We start from the raw sequence: 17,296 nt of genomic DNA, 5'->3' as shown, positions 1-17,296 counted from the left end.
TAAAGAAAAATCAGAAGTATTCGGGATGTTCAGAATGTGGAAGACCGTGGTAGAAAAAGAAACAGGTTATCAGATTAAAGTTCTGAAATCTGATAATGGTGGAAAATACACAAGTAAGGAATTTGTAGAATATCTGAGTCGAGAAGGCATACACGGGCTAAAGACTGTTCCTAGAACTTTTCAAGAGAACGGTGTAGCTAAAAGAATGAACAGGACTATTCTAGAATGTGCGAGATGCATGAGACTACACGCGGGTCTCCCGCTACACTTATGGGCTGCCACAGATGATGCAGCTGTTTATCTTATCAACAGAAGTCCATCTAGTGCGTTGGATGGAGAAATACCACAAGTGCGGTGGTCAAGTAAAAAGATTAATTATTCACATCTAAAGGTGTTTGGTTGTATTGCATATGCTTTGATTGATATGGAGGATAGGAAAAAGGCTTGATGCTAAGTCCCAGAAGTGCATCTTTATCGGATACGGTGGCCATGAGTACGGTTATAGGCTTTAGGATTATGAGAATAACAAAGTCATTCGCAGTCGCAATGTGGTATTCCATGAAGAAAAGATGTACAAGGATCGTCAGACAGAGACATAGCATGAAAAGGTAGTACAACCAGAATATGTTGAATTAGACACAATGCCCGTGAAGATGTTTCCAGTAGATCAAAGTTCATCTGAAAGAGAAGTTCAAGATGAGCCTATTATTAGTGAAGAGGTAGTTCAAGAAGAACGCAGTGATTCGAAGCAAACGAATGACCACGGGAAGTACTGTCTTGAGAAGGTCTACACGTGTGAGAAAGCCAAAGGTAATTTTTGATCCATTAGCTAATACTGTTCTGAGCCATGTCTTATATATAGATTCGAGAGAACCGGAGACTTATGATGAGGCGAAGGCAGACACGCCTCACTTGCAGTGGGAGTGTGCTATGAAAGATGAGATGAGCTCGTTACTTCAGAACAAAACTTGAGAGTTGACCAAGTTGCTCACAGGTAAAAAAACTTTATTAAACAAATGGGTGTATAGGGTTAAGAATGAAGCAGATGGTAGTATTAGATACAAGGCGAGACTTGTAGTCAAGGGCTTTTCTCAAAAAGAAAGGATCGACTATTCCGAGATATTTTCACCTATAGTGAAAATGACATCAATTAGAGTTCTGCTAAGTATAGTTGCAGTGGAGGATCTTCATCTTGAGCAGTTAGACGTAAAAACAACGTTTTTACACGGTGACTTAGATGAAGAACTATACATGGTACAACCTAAAGGTTTTGAAGTCAAAAGTAAGGAGCACATGGTATGTTACTTGAAGAAAAGCTTGTATGGCTTGAAACAAGCTCCGTGGCTATGGGACCTAAAATTTGATGGTTTCATGCAAGAAAAAGGATTTGCACACTGTGAGTCTGATCACTGTGTTTATTTTCGCAAATATGATGATGGTGACATTGTGTATCTCTCTTTATATGTGGATGACATGCTAGTGGCTAGTTCCAATATGAAGAGAATTGTAGAAGTAAAGAAGATGTTATCATCACAGTTTGCTATGAAAGACTTGGGAGAGGCCAAGAATATTTTAGGCATGAAAATCATCAGGGATAGGAAAAATAAGAGATTACGGTTGTCGCAGGAAGACTATGTGAACAGGGTGTTAAAGAGATTTAACATGGACAAGGCAAAACCAGTTGCAAATCCTCTAGCAAATCACTTTAAACTTTCAAAGGATATGTGTCTGAGCACTCAGGTTTTGAAAGATGAGATGGCGGTAGTTCCATATGCATCAGTAGTTGGGAGTTTGATGTATGCCATGGTGAGCACGAGACCAGACATTGCACATGCAGTGGAAGTTGTGAGTCGATATATGCAGAACCTAAGCAAACAGCATTGGAATGCATTGAAATGGATATTGAGATATATAGTAGGTACTTCCAATTACTCATTTTGTTATGGTGGTACATCTCTAGAGTTGCAGGGTTATGTAGATGCAGATTATTCGGGTGATCGAGATAGTGGTAAGAGTACCACTGGATATATTTTTACAGTTGTAAGTTTAGCAGTCAGCTGGGTATCTCAACTACAAAAAGTAGTGGCTTTATCGACGATAGAGGCAAAATATGTAGCGATTACGGAAGCCTCCAAGGAAATCATGTGGTTACAAGATTATATGGAGAAGTTACATCGAAAATAGCTAGTCAGTACACTTTGGAGTGATAGTCAAAGTGCAGTGCACTTAGCAAAGAATGCAGCTTATCACTCAAGGACTAGACATATCAAGAAGCGTTATCACTTTATCAAGTTAGCATTGAAAGATAATGAGTTAAAGTTACAGAAGATTGATGGCTCCAAGAATCCAGTTGACATGATGACCAATGTAGTAGACAGAGAGAAGCATATTTTCTGTACTACTACCATTGGTATTACTCCACGCTGATTGATGAGGAGTATTGCAGAGGCACAAGTTTTTCAACTACTATTTTTTGAAGAAGATGGATGCAAAGTTGCTTGGTGCTTGGGTACATTTGTCTTCAAGTGGGAGATTGTTATAGATGAAGTCAAATATTTGTTTTTAGGGGCTTTTTTGTCTTTTCTATTAGATTTCCTTTTAGGTTAAAAGTGGTATCTTTATATTAGCGATGGCAAAATCCTAGCCGTCAAGACACTGAAAAAGGAAATAGATAATCAAGAAAAAGAGAGAAGAAAAAAGTGAGTGTTTTTTTTTTTATATGAGAGTTCTCAATCTCTTTGTGCTCTGATCTTGAGAGAAGATCATTGTTGTATTCCAACTTTTTCTGAAGTCTGCAACTTTTTTTGAAGTCTAGTGGATTCGCAGAGTGCCTCTGCGCGGAGACGTAGCCTAGGTTTGGGTGAATTTTGATAACAAATTTTTTGACGTGTTTATTTGATTCTGCTATTTTATTACTATATTATGTTTGGTGAATTGTTTGCGAGCGTTATTTTTCTAGAATCGACATGCAATTTCATAACAAAAAGAACCATCGGGTTTAGCACTACAGTCACTCGGACCTAGTAGACTTAGATTGCGTCGAGTCATAGCCGAAAGCAAATAGGTTGATCATTAGCGAAGCAGGGGTAGCATCCTCCACAGCACCATCAGGAGGGTCCAGCTCCATGGGATCCCATTCAGCGTCCTTGGGGCCTTTATCGGGTGGCCCGTCAAAACCTTGTAGAGGATCGATCTGCATATCTCCATCCCTAATGAATCACGCCTAGGAACCAATGGGGTATCCATTGCCCCGGTTCCTCATCTACCCAAATAGTGGATAAATACTTCTTGAAGAGGTGCGCTTGACCTGGGAAGTGGTGGCGTGTCACAACAATATCCCAGTCCTTAGAGATACCGAACCTCATTAGCGAACCTTTAAGAGTGTGAGGACTTAGCAATGGAATAGTAATCCCACAAGTGCCTTTCATTTGTAAGATTCATTCAGAGGGATTAGATTTTCGAGAGGGAAAATGAGACACTATTAAAGGCGATAGAGAGCGACATAGTGAGATGAGCTAGCTAGGGTTTTTGGGTAGAGATAATGTTAGGGTTTGAGGAAGGGGCAGACATGGCTATACTTATAATAACCCCGCCTCCATTTCTAGGGTCATGAGTGGCAAGGGTTATTTTTGCGATGTCATAGGCTCGTCACCTTCCTAATTCTTTTTATCTTGTTAATAGGCATGTGCAAAAGTGTGAACAAATAAATTCTCCAAAAAACAATAGCTAGAAGATTATGACATACATCACATAGAACACGTTACTTTATATTACAACAATATATTTGCAAGTCTTTTCTCTAAGGGTCCTTCTTTTTTACATCATACTACAAGTTTTGGGAATTTCTATCTCATCTAGCGTGACTACAACTTCTAAAATCGACGTGAAACTTCCATGCCTACAAGTCTAAAACATAAGGGAGTGAGTTGGGGAACTCATTAAGTAAAATTCCTAATTTCTGCTAGGAGGACATCTCATCATCAAAATTTGGTTAGTACAGCAATCGTAATACAACGTCGATGGGAGATTAATAACAAACTTATTGTTATACCTCGACTACATACAAATATCCATTGCAGCATACTTCAATGTATGCTTACCTTCAGCTTATTAATAAAAACATCAACATATCATAGTTATACATATACCAACACACATAAAAGTTTCATTTAATTTCGTAATACAACGTCGATGGCAGATTAATAACAAACTTATTGTTATACATCGACTACATAAAATATCCATTGCAGCATACTTCAATGTAATAAAAACATCAACATATCATAGTTATACATATACCAACACACATAAAAGTTTCATTTAATTTTGTCATGGCTCAACCAAGCCCTCTCTACTTGTCCTAGGCTTCCAACTTCATGTTGGGCTTCCCGACTCAACCAGAGCATCTCAGAGTTGGTATCCCGAGACTTACGGGCTTAAACCTAGGCATCTCGTTGTCGTGAGGACATCTCTCTCTCATTAACAAGGTATCCTATTAGCGTAGGGGCATTGTGGCCACCTCAAGTGGCGATGGTTCTTATTCTTTTATAGGTGATCACACATGGTGCATCACACAAGCCAGTTTTTCATCCTTCATCTTAGCCAACGCATACAAAGGCCTAAAGGCGTGCTCATTCAAGAATGTGTGCCAGGATCCTCAATATCATATCATACAAAATGCCAAGCATGATTTTTGGTTTGTAGCTTGAACTATATGCCTAGATTGATCCTCATATCAAGCAAGACTTGGAATCAGCACGCTTAATGTCGTACCAAGAGCTTATGGGCTTGGGCAATCTTTGTATCGAGTAAGACTTGGAACCAACATGCCTTAATGCTGACACAAGATCTCGCGGCCTTAGACAATCCCCACACCAAACGAGACTTGGAATCAGCATGCCTTAATGCCAATCCAAGACCTCGCAGCCTTGGGCGATCCCACACTTAATAAGACTTGGAACAAGCACACCACAATGTTGATCCATGGCCTCGCAAGTTTAAGCCATCAAAACTTGACGTCGATTTCAAGCCAAGCGGACATTGACCTCATCTTAAGGCATGAATGCATTCAAGCATGCAAACATGAACAAATCATACAAAGATCATTATAATATACACATGTCAACATGGGTGAACATATAACTGAACTAGACGACGTAACATATCACCTTAGCCAAGAGTTAGGAATTTTACTTACATATCAAAGCATGAGGCAACTGATTGTTAACATGTACAAAAATTAAGCTCGAATGAGAGCGCAACCAAGTCCGAGCAACGTGACTCACGACTTAAACCAACATGCCTCAATGCTAGTTTAAGACCGAGCAAGACCCATCCGTGACCCGGTGCGCGATTCGGCTTAGGAATGTAAACACATGAGCAATCAATCATCAATATGTATAAAACTAGGCACATGTGTGTATACAACTAAACTCAATGACATAGGCTATCGCCCTAATTAAGAGTTAGAGATTCTGTCACGCCCCGAACCTTGAGTGCGCCAACATCCCACCATGGTCATGCAAATGCGACATTCCCAAGTAATGTCGTCGACCCCATTAATTTATTATTGCGTAAGCGGAACGTATTATAAAACTCATGACAATGAAATACGAGACAGAAAAGCAGGAAACAAATCACAACATAACACTTTCATAATTCAACAGAATTACAAACAGAGGTCTACGGCCAACAGTCTACAAAAGACCGGCTCTTAAAAAGGAATTGTTCTACGATCTACAAGTCGGACACATTATCCAATCCTCATGACTTCACCTCTGCAACTCCTCAAGGCCAACCAAAGCTATCTAGCCGCTCCGTCCACTAGGGACTTAAAATTGTAATCCCCAAACCGGGATGAGACAATGTCTCAACAAGTTCAACCCCCTAAACCCCTATTAGAAAGAAAATACGCCCCGGGTGGCCTAGCCACATCACACAGAAGACTTACCTCGCATTAGCCTTCATCTGTAGGTTAGCACAATTTATATAATTCAACCACGTACAATTATGATAACCAAACAACCATGGCACAATCACATTATCAAAACAATTCAACCACTTGGATCGTCTTAGCGATCAATCGACTAGGCCGATTACATATCATTCTAGCAAATTAATCATTGCTCTCAATCACGGCCCTATAGGAAGGTTTAACAATCAGTGGCAATCACGGCCCCACTCGGCACAATTAGAATCAGTGGCATCATGGCCCCACTCGGCGCGACTTCTAATAGGTGGCATATCACAGCCCAGCTGGGCGCGACCTCTAATAGGTGGCATATCACGGCCCCACTGGGCGCGACCTTTATCGGTGGCATATCACGGCCCCCCGGGCGCAACCTCTAATAGGTGGCATATCACCCCCCCAGGCGCGACCTTTATCAAGTGGCATATCACGGCCCCACGGGCGCGACCTTTATCAAGTGACATATCACGGCCCCACTGGGTGCGACCTCTAATAGGTGGCATATCACGGCCTCACTGGGCGCGACCTTTATCAGGTGGCATATCACGGCCAATCGCCCATCAATTTCCACACTTAGGATTTTATAAAGAATCCCTATTTATCGCAATCACACTCAATTTGCCACAACCAATCATCAATTTCAAATTCTAAATGCATAGCAGCGATCAGCACGAAATTCTGAGAATTTAGGGTCTCAAAATAATTTTTCAGAATTTATTAAATAATTAAATTTATTTCGAAAATTAATTAAATAATAATATCCATATCTTTCACGTTCCATGCTCAATTTATAATATCCAATCATCAATTTCAAAATCTGACTACACAGCAGCGATCGGCACGAAATTCTGAGCAACCGGGGTCAACAATAATTTTTCCTTTTTTTTATAATAATATTTTAATAATTTCGGATTATAATATAATATTATAATTTCCAGAATTTCGAAGCAATTAAATAATTCAAAATTAAAATCCTATTATGTCCCATCAAGGTTTATTATCAAATAAATTCTCTTAGCCTTTAATTAAACATGCTTTAAATTAAACAAACATCTTAATCTAATTCACAATTAAATAAACTAAACTAATCACCTAAGCTTACTTAACTTAGGCTAAGCACACTTAGGGCATCATTAACGGTCTAATCAAGGTTTAGTGAGTTAAACTCACCGGATTAACGAACCGAGCGGACCAAAACGACGGGGACGACGCGAGGATTGACTTTCCTCGGGCGGGCCGAGCATTCGGGCTCGGGAAGGCGGCCGAAACGGGCCAAACATGGGCTGCCATACCCATTTTCTTGGTTGCTATCTTGGGGCCGAGAGGGAGCGGATCCGGCATCGATTGAGCGAAGGAGAACCAGCGGTGGCAGCAGCTGGTCTCGGTGGCTGCAGGCGGGACTCCGGCGACCTTGGCGATGGCGAACGGCAGCCGGCGACGGACGCAACTCTGGACGACGGTGGTGACGGGCTGGCGCGGGCAAAGCGAAGCGGAGAAGGCGGTGCGATGACGAGCGGGCACGGTGACGGGCGTGCGGGCGAACGGCGACCGCGACGGCGAGCTCCGGCGAACGGGCGTGCGAGCGGGCGAAGAGGGCGGCGTCGGGCTCGGCTAGCTTCCGGTCGAAGCTCCCCCTTCTCTCTCCTCCAAAGTCCTAAGCTTGAAGATGATGTTGATGGGTGCCTTTCCAAGAGCCAATATCCACCCTCCACTTGTCCAAATCTCATTCTCTTTGGCCCAACCACCATGACATCATCTCATGTCATCTTCCACTAACTCATTTCCTCTACAACCTATTTCAATGGGTCCAATTTCATTTTCCGCCGGGGCATAAAACTTTGTGTAACAATTTCTTCAATTCCACTCGATTCTCTTCCAATTGAGTTCAATTAAAGTCCATAAAATTAATCCAATGTTACCATACTTCAATTCACATCTTCACTTGTCCATAGAACCAACTTAAGTCCCAAAAGCGCGACCAAAGGCGGACCTACTAATTTCTCGAGCCAAATTAGCCATTCTCTGATTTAATTTCTGAAAAATTCTGATTACATGAAAAATCTTCCGAAGATGAGTTAATATTTCTAAAATGATTTGTGACACACCCATACTTCCAATTTTTGAATTCGATCTCAATTCCACGGTTAATTTCACTTTGGCACAATACTAGCGCGGCCCAACCTACCAGGTAGCCTTTAGAAATTTTCATGCATTTGACTTGTGGTTGATCATCTCAAGCCACAATGTACATCTTTGAAACATTGGCGACTTTCGGTTGTCGGTAATCTCAAGGTTTCAAATACGGACATAGGGTACCCAATCGATAGAAAAGTCGGTCCAAGTGCCGATCAACCAGAATTGTGGATCTGGTGGAATCACCCACACCCAATCACATGCCTCTGTCGAGTCGACCTATCTCCAATCTCTAATCGATTTTTAATTGTGTCATAATGACCCTTGCAGATTAGCTCGGTCGAAAGATCGCTTCCTGGTCAAATTCTCGCGTCTGATGCATTAGAAACTCTTAACGGCTTCACCCGATAGACTAGTTTTCACATGAGTGGCCGACTCAAGGAAAAGAACTATATGCGTGCCAATGAAATGCCCGTCTCAAATTATTGAAAATAGAATTGGAAAATCGGGATGTCACAGATTCTATTTACCTTCGATGAATTAGAAGTGATTTTATCAAGAGAGAGCTATCTAGTGAGGCGATAGGTGAGGGTCAGCAAGGTCGAGAGAGGATGAGGGGCGATGATGAGAGGGCGTTAGAGAGAGAGAGAGAGAGAGAGAGAGAGAGAGAGAGAGGGAGAGAAAGTGATGGAGAAAAGGTGGGCAAGAAAATGAGGGGATAAGTGCCTCTATATATAGGCAAAGCTCTCATCATTTCTCTTCAAAGTGGACCAATCACTTTTTTCTATGTGGATAACTTAGGATGAAAAGGTGGCAAGTTAAAAAAATGAGCGGCAAGTCTAATTTCTAGAGGAGTACATTTACTCATTCTCACGTTGGGCTACTTGAGGCTTGAGTCATTTTAGTAATGATGAATAGTAATGATGATTATGTTAATTAGGGGACACCTAAGTCTTATGACTCACCCTCTCTCATTTAATATTTAGATTTGACAATCATGAGGTTTGGATATTTACCATATATCTAAATTCAAGAACTTGCTCCCTAAGTTAAGTTCTCTAGAACATTCTTCCTTTTAGGCCACCTAAGGAATTGAGTCACCATATAATAATGACAAGTAATTATTTCGTGGATGCCTAAGCTAGTGACTAAGCTTTTTGATTTAATGCTTAGATTTTATGTAATCATTAAGTTTAAATATTCATCACATGTCCATAATCAAGACTTGCTCTCCAAGTTTTAGCCTTCTAAAATCTCCTACCAAGCTTTCTTCCAATTGGTCCACTTAAACCCTTGAGTTATCCCTAATGAAGACCTTATTTGGAAGAGGTGGCATGCCTAATAGGGTTACGTGACTCTCCTAAGCTTTAGGGAAATGATAAGATTCCTCAGTGTCTTTCTCTTATTGGTACACTCAAGCGTAAGTCACTAACTTCTCATTCAAGGCAAATCTTTTGGCCATCATTACATAATCTTAAGATGATCACCAAAGGGGGTGCTTCATCCCTTTGCATTTAATGACCAAGCAATTTTATAATCTTCTATTTTGTTTTGTTTTGTTTTTTTTTTTTATGACCCGAGAACCTCCGTACAGCCGGCAATCGATGGGGTAAACCCGGGGCGAACTGGGCCGCCACCACAGACCCAGCCGCAAGTGAGTCGCGCAATGGGGACGCGAGGTTTCGAACCCCTCCCTCCTCAGTGGGGGAGAAAGCTCTAACCATTGCGGCTAGCGCGGGCGGTGGTATAATCTTCTATTTTGTTTTCTTCCAAAGAACACAACAAACATGGAAATAAGGCCATTGGAAGCGTTAATGAGTTTGGGTGAGAGCTCTTTATGTTCATCCACAAGCGACCATTCCAACCGAATTGAGATTCGAGGCCAAATCACCATCAAGTGGGGCAAATTCATGATTGAACTCTCCTTGCATGGATAGGTCAATGGCCCATCTTGTGGACTCAGTGACCAGCCCCACGGTTGACACTGGGCGAGTAGACTAGGCCTAAACTAACTCGAAGCTTGGTGTAGGGTTGGGCACAAGGCTTGGCTCACGGCCAAGCTCCTGGTTTGGTCCATAGCCTTACGAAAGGGCTCAAGGCCTAGTCCAAGGCCGATCCATCACTTGGTATGAGGTAGGGCTCATGAATTGGCACAAGGCCTAATGAGAAGGTTGCCGAGTCAATCCGAGACCTATCCAAGACTAGTCCATGATTCATTGCAAGGGGCTAGTTCTCGATTAGTCCATGGTTAAGCATACTTGATCCATGGTTGGCCCTCGATTGTCATGTGGTTGCGTGAGATTGGTCGATCTGTGATTGACACATTGTCGCATGGGATTAACTCATGGTCGACCACGGGCAGTACACGACTGAGCAAAATCACTCATGATCGTAACATGATCACTTGGGATCCATTCATGATCATCTATCGATTTGCGGTGGTACGTGACCATGCCACAACCAATTCTTATGGTCGGGCAGCCATTCATTGGTTCACTTGTATGGTTGGTGGATTGGTTCAGGCCTACTCTCAATTAGTCCATGACCAATCTTCGATTGGACCATGGCTAATCCCTTGATTACCCTTCTGATTAGCTCAACCAATCCATGACTGATCCTTGGAATGATTCATGGTCGATTCTCACCATCGCCACACCAAATGCATAGCCAATCCTCATGGGGTCAGAATTGTGGATGTTACAGCACCAAAAGCACAAAAACTCTTCCAAACAAGAGAGAGAAAAAATCTCATGGGGCTATATATTTGGTACCCATCAGTTATGAAATAGATGACTTAGAAGGCACCAAATTATTTCGGTAGTGTACAACTCGTGTGTGTATAAATATCTTAACATAAACACACATAATTAAATATCATAAAATACCTTAACCCATTATATTAATAGGTCAATTTCCAATTGAACAAACTGGAGTCTACACTCAAATGCATATCATCACTAGTCATGTTGAGCGAGTTGAAACATTTTCGACACGTATGTAAATGAAAATTAAAGAAAGAATAAGATATTCTCATTACCTTGTCGGGATCATATCGTATTCTCGCATGCTAGATGTTATCATTGGGGCACGCCCTCGTCTAGACTCAAATGCATATCATTCGGGCACACCCTAGCCTCAGTGGTCAACGAAGTCACCGCATCTCTCAATGATGGCTTTCAATCATGGTACAACTAAGAGAAGCAAACGCATCTTTGGTCAAAAAACGACCATCCTTCAAGTTCCCTACATGACCCTGGTTTGCAAACCGGGTTACAGCCATGCCACTTGAATTGCATCCTCTGAAATACACCCAACATCTGTGGTCCCTAACAAAATCAGGAGGATCCACTTCACGACATTGCAATGTACACTTGGATTAAACATATAAGTTCTCCTCGCTGCACCTAATAGATGAAGCCTAGTAAAAAAAACCCATATATGGGATGATCCTTCACGGATATAAAAAGAAGACTCAACACGCACGGGACACCGAGCGCACTCGAGCTCTCAATCTCTCTCGCGAAGCTCTCTCTACTGAGGTTCAAGGTGGTTGTTCCTTCTGCATCTATTTCCTCCATCCGCTGTGGCCGTCAAGGCGGTTGTTCCTCTTCAGGATCTTGCCGGTTCATCCATCAATCTACACTGGTGATTGCGGTTTGACAAATTACACGCTTTCTCCATCGGGAGCACCACTATGGCGATGGCTAACCTTTTGGAATTGGCGCTCTAGCTTTCAACACTCGTCCGACTGGTTTCCTCAGTAATCCTAACTAAGGTAAGGTCAATATTTTGATCCTGGTGGTGTATGATTGATGCTGAACTGGAGCACGACGATTGAGTCTAGTATAGTGCATTTTTCTGTCGATCGATACGGTAGTTTTATTTCTTCCGGCTCACGGTTGGATGATTCGTGTTAGACAAAGGGATGGTTGAATGTATTGATACGATCATAGGCGTCAATAACAATGGTTGCCTCTCGCTTGCATTGTAGGTCGATGGTTCCTAGACAAATTGGTGGAGTTTCGTTAAATGCTACAGAGACAGACATATGTGTCCATATCATTGACATCTGTGTTGAAACTTTGATGATATTTACGCGCAGAATGGTTCCTTTGGTTGGGCTTATTTTTCTTTTCGTTATACGTTCATGATTGTTGTTTTTCTCGTGGCTTCACTCCTACATGGGTGCCTATGGGCAATCATATGATAAAACAACTGAATCTTTTTGGAATGCGTAGAGAGTTCATTAGCTATTTGCTCCTCTCTTGCATCATAACGATTTTATCAATCTCACATCATATAGTTCATATATTGAAAAATTGGATATTTGAGCCAAAAGATTAGACTCTCAATTATATTATTCATGCATAGTACATAGTAATTATTAAGAGTCCAATATTAGTGTCATGATCTCTATGCATGTAGAATGTCTTTACATATTGTCGATATATCTTACATGCATCCATATGTTCTTGACATAAACTTGAATATTCTTAATTATTATTTACATGAAGATTGATTTGCATATTTGAACTATTAGTTTTTGTTCTGTCGTACATTAGTTTATGCATATAAGTCTGTGTCGCACGCCTAGGTTTCATTGAATAAGTTTTGTTCGTATTAATTTCAATTAAATTAGTATCTCATCTAGTTGATACCTAGTTAGTTGATACATTAATCTATGAATAAAGTTCACGTCATTTAAATTAATGCACGTCACACTGGGTGTAATTTTATAATGTTGCATCTAGGTTGCAATTAGTTTTATATAGTATACATGGCATTAAATTAATTGTTATCGATGCATGTCACTTAGGGAAGTGACTTTGTGACTTTTCTTTAAATAATGAGAAAAACAAAAAAAAAAATTAGAGTAGGTTGCATATGAAAAAAATTTGCGTTGCGACTGTAAATGAGTTTAATTTGTAATTCATGCATAATTGTATATATTATAGGCATCTAATTTAGACCACGCTTACATTATGTCATTTTATCTGTGCTTTTGTTCGGTTTTTAGTGGTCGGGTTTTGGCTTGGGACTTGATGATGAGGCTTTGCTCTAGTTTGCTTAGTGCGCTTCAGATTCTTTAAATTTTCAATCATTTATTTACGCTTTGATAATTTATTTTCATCTTTAAATGTTCATGCACCGTACATAATCACTTTCATTTGTTAGTGACTAGATATAAAATCAATAAAAATGTTTTCATATAATGAGAAAATGAATTGAAATGACGCAAGATTAATATAATGAAATTAAGTCTCCGACTCGTGAATTTCTATTTTGTAAAAGTGAGGTAGACTAGTCATGAATATCTACTTCGTAGAAGAAAGGTAGATTCACTTGTCTTGGCATCACGTCCATTCAGAAAATAATCCGTTTATCCATATGAGATTTGCCCCCACATGACCTTGTCTACCTTTGTGAATTCTGTGAAAAAAAAAATTTGAAAAAAGGCTGGAATATTTTTTCGTAGCAAATCGAACTTAAATTGGAGCTCACCATTTCCTCAAGGACATGTTTGGAGGTGATTTAGTCTCTATCATGCTATTGAGTTTATGTCATCTGAGTAAAGTGCAACATACATTAGCATCTGTGCTCTCATTCCTCGCTTACCAAATCAAATAATGGAGGTAACAATATTCCAGGGCAGTCTTGTGAAGACAAAATCAGCATTAGCATGGCTCAATCAAATCAAGTTACAACTTGGTCTGCACAGGAATTTGATTCTCTATAGAATTTGGGGCCTTGTTCCTCCGCTAGATCATCGAAATTTGTCATGCCACTTATATGAATTCCGAAGTCACAACAGTTTACAAATTTGGTAGGGATGGTGCACAAACCCAACCTTTATAGAGGTTCCATCATAGGGCTAGTTTGGTTTACTTCAACATCTTAAATATAGTTTGGTTTACTTTAACATCCCAAATAACATGAAATGTTTATAAATTTGCACTTATTAATCAGTAAGAACATTTTTCAACGGAAACCCTGGAAAACAATTAGTATATATGAAACAAATCCAGGAAGCAATCGAAATTCTAGAAAGCTATCAAAAGAATTCTAGAAAAAAAGGAAAGGCTCTTACGATGGTATAACTGGTTGCTTGGACAGTTTCATTATCCAGCAGATCATCCCATCTAATGGGCATGATGTCCTTATATTTATATGTAAATTTTAATTAAATATTTAGGATTAAATTGTATAGAAAATTAGGTATCAATTTTTGACCCTAACAATAATATCCTCCTTAAATAGCTCACTATGCAAGTATCAATATTACTCACGTTGACTTACCCAACCACGAGCAGCGCACTCGATGTGAGTTTTCTCCAGTGATCTCCGGCAGTTCCTCAGTCATAAATATATATATTACTTACGTTGACTTAGTTTTATTTTTATTATTTTTTATTACATTTCACTTTCCTTTATTTTACTTCATTTCAGATAATTAGAAAATTTTAAATAATAATATTTTTTAACAGAAATTATTTTTAAAAAAAAAAAGAAGAAGAAGAAGAAGAAGGGGACCTCTTCTCTGCCGCGCACGCAAGGAGGACAGAGGAAGAGCGGTCGCTCGACCCCTGAGAGGGAGGCTGAGCTCGAGCACAAAAACAGGGGCGAGCCGTAAGAGAACGGTGAGCAAGAGCAGAGCGTAGTCTTCATTTTCACGCCAAAGCCAACTGTAGGTCGTGTTCGATTTTTCTCTGTTCAGGTCGGTTTCCCAAGGATCCCGGCTCGGAGACGCGCGAGGCGGATGGACGTAGTCCAATCTATCGAGCTTGTCCCCCCGTCCGACGTCGCCGAGCCGGGTAAGAGGGCACCCGACGACCGCCCCTGTTTTTCCCCTGTTTTGCGCCTTGTTTTCGCCCGAGCTACTGACCCGGGGCTCGTCGCCCCATTTCGCGTGCGCGACGGACTCGCTAGTGCCGTTCTGCGTTGATATGGAGCTTTACTTTGCTAATCTGTGTCGACTTTTGATCCGGTTTTGGGTCTCGTTCTTGTCCGCGCTCGCCTTTCGTTTGACGCACCCCAAGCGTTCGATACAAAGCCTAGACTAGATCTGAAAACTCGTGCTGAGAATGATTGTATCTGAGATCGTTTCTTCGTCTCGCCGTCTTGTCCTTGGCCGTCACTGCCTCTTTTCTGGTCAAATTCGAAACGGGCGAGTGTCGCCGGAGCATGGTATTCGGTCTGCGGGGCGTCGCAAGACTTAGAGTTTGGTCCCGGTTTGGCCGCTCTGGGCAAGGATGGCGCGGTCGTGAGTGGGCCGGCGAGGGCAAGAGGGTATCGGCGGCGGTCGTGGTCATCGGCCGCAACTCGCTGAGCGCCAGACGCGGCCGGACGTGGAGGGCCGGCCGTCGCTGGTGCTTCTCGGTTGGTCCGGACAGGGAGGCTAGTTGGCGAGCGGCTCAGTCGGGTCTATTGGAAGACACGGGCCGGGTCATCTGTGACGGATCCGGGTCGGTTCCGAATCGGGGAGATGCTGGAGGGCCAGCTTATGTCTGGATCAGGGTTATATTTCAACGGGCCGGCTTGCTTGGTTTAGGTTTAGATTCAGTTTAGTTCGTGGGCTGGGCTTGGGTATTTAACTTTTCTTTCTTTGGGTGTGCCGGTTTTTTTCTTCGGGGGCCCGGTTTGGCCCAGACCCGGCCAGATCCGGGATAACCCACCGGGTCCCTATTTTCGGTTAAAAAATAATAATATAAAATATTTTCATTAAAAAATATTTTAAAATAAAAGTTAAAAAACCCCAATTTTTTTCTCAAAATTAGTAAAAGACTAAAAAAATGGGTTTCTTATCGACTCACTATAATAAATCAATTAGACACCGTAAATGCATTAGTTAATTAATTAGTGTGATGAAGTCTCAAATTTTAATTTCTTTGGTTACGTAAGAATAGTATTTTTCTCGATACTTTATTTGGGTTTCTTATCGACTCACTATAAATCGATTAGTGGTGATTTATAAATGAAATTGACTTGTTGATTAATAATTCGGACTGTTAGTTATGAAATGGTGGGTTTGGGTGAGTTCAGGTTAAAGCCTAGACTCAGCGAATTATTAGCCTCCACATTGTTGGAGGCTTCAAAAGGTTGTGACACTTGACATGAAAATCAGCACTTGGTGGTCTAGAGTATGTGCTATAATAGTCATATTCGAAGTGCTGGTCTAGAGTATATGCTGTAATAGTCATATTTGCTACTTGGTTGTCCTAATGCATTAACTCCTGGATCACCTTTTTCATACCTCCTTTGAAGCGTGGCATTCAACTTTCAGGAAGAATTAGTGGTTGTGACACCTTTGCCTTTTGGATCGACATTGGCGTCCTCTAGTCGGCTTATCGTGTCCGACTTGGGAGGAGAAGGTGGAGCTGTACTCAGCTTGTCCAAGCAATCTGACACGTGTAGCAGTGCATTGTTTAGTTTGTCCACTTGACGTTGGAGTTGTGCCATCCTATCATCACCCTCTCATTTGAGCATCAACTTCTTGGTCATTTCTTCCTTGGTGTCATCTACCAAGACCCAAAAGACTAGGTTGGTTCTTGGTCCTAGATTCTTGAACTAGTATTATGTAAGTTGGTCATCGATCCTAAAAATTTAGGGTTGGTCCAACCTAGACCCACCCAAACTGTATCTAATATATAATTTATAATTTTTTTTTTTATATATATTCTAAAGAGAAAACCTTAAGTCAAATAGTATCAATAGTATTAAATGGCTTATCGTGGTGTCCAAAATGACATAAACATCATTAAACAGCTCCTCACGGCATCTTTCTCTAGTACTTGTTCTCTTTTGTCTTCTTTGTGCTCTTATTCTTCAATTTGCCGAAATTGAAAGAAACAACTTTCTCGCTCATCACTCAACTTCCCAATGTTCCTATCTTGTCCCCATATCTCTATGAGCAGTCTTAATTGTTGTTATGGTTTTTTACTTTTAGTAGGTGTGAAATTTCTATTATTGTCTTATCTTAAATTTGTTGAATATGTACATGCATTATAGTTTGGTTGCATGATGTCGTATTGTTGATGAATATATAATTTGAAATGGTAGGTTTGTTTTTTGTAAAAAGTGCAAAAAATAAAACAAAAAAAAAAATTATTGATTGGTCTCCAATTGACCTTAGAACTAGACTAAATCAATTAGGTTGCGTTGATCCTTAGTCCCAAGCTTAATAGGGTCAGTTCTCAA

Source organism: Eucalyptus grandis, chromosome 3 (assembly GCF_016545825.1).
Source record: "Eucalyptus grandis isolate ANBG69807.140 chromosome 3, ASM1654582v1, whole genome shotgun sequence".
In the NCBI taxonomy this organism is placed as follows: domain Eukaryota; kingdom Viridiplantae; phylum Streptophyta; class Magnoliopsida; order Myrtales; family Myrtaceae; genus Eucalyptus; species Eucalyptus grandis.
Note: the sequence above shows the minus strand (reverse complement) of the source record.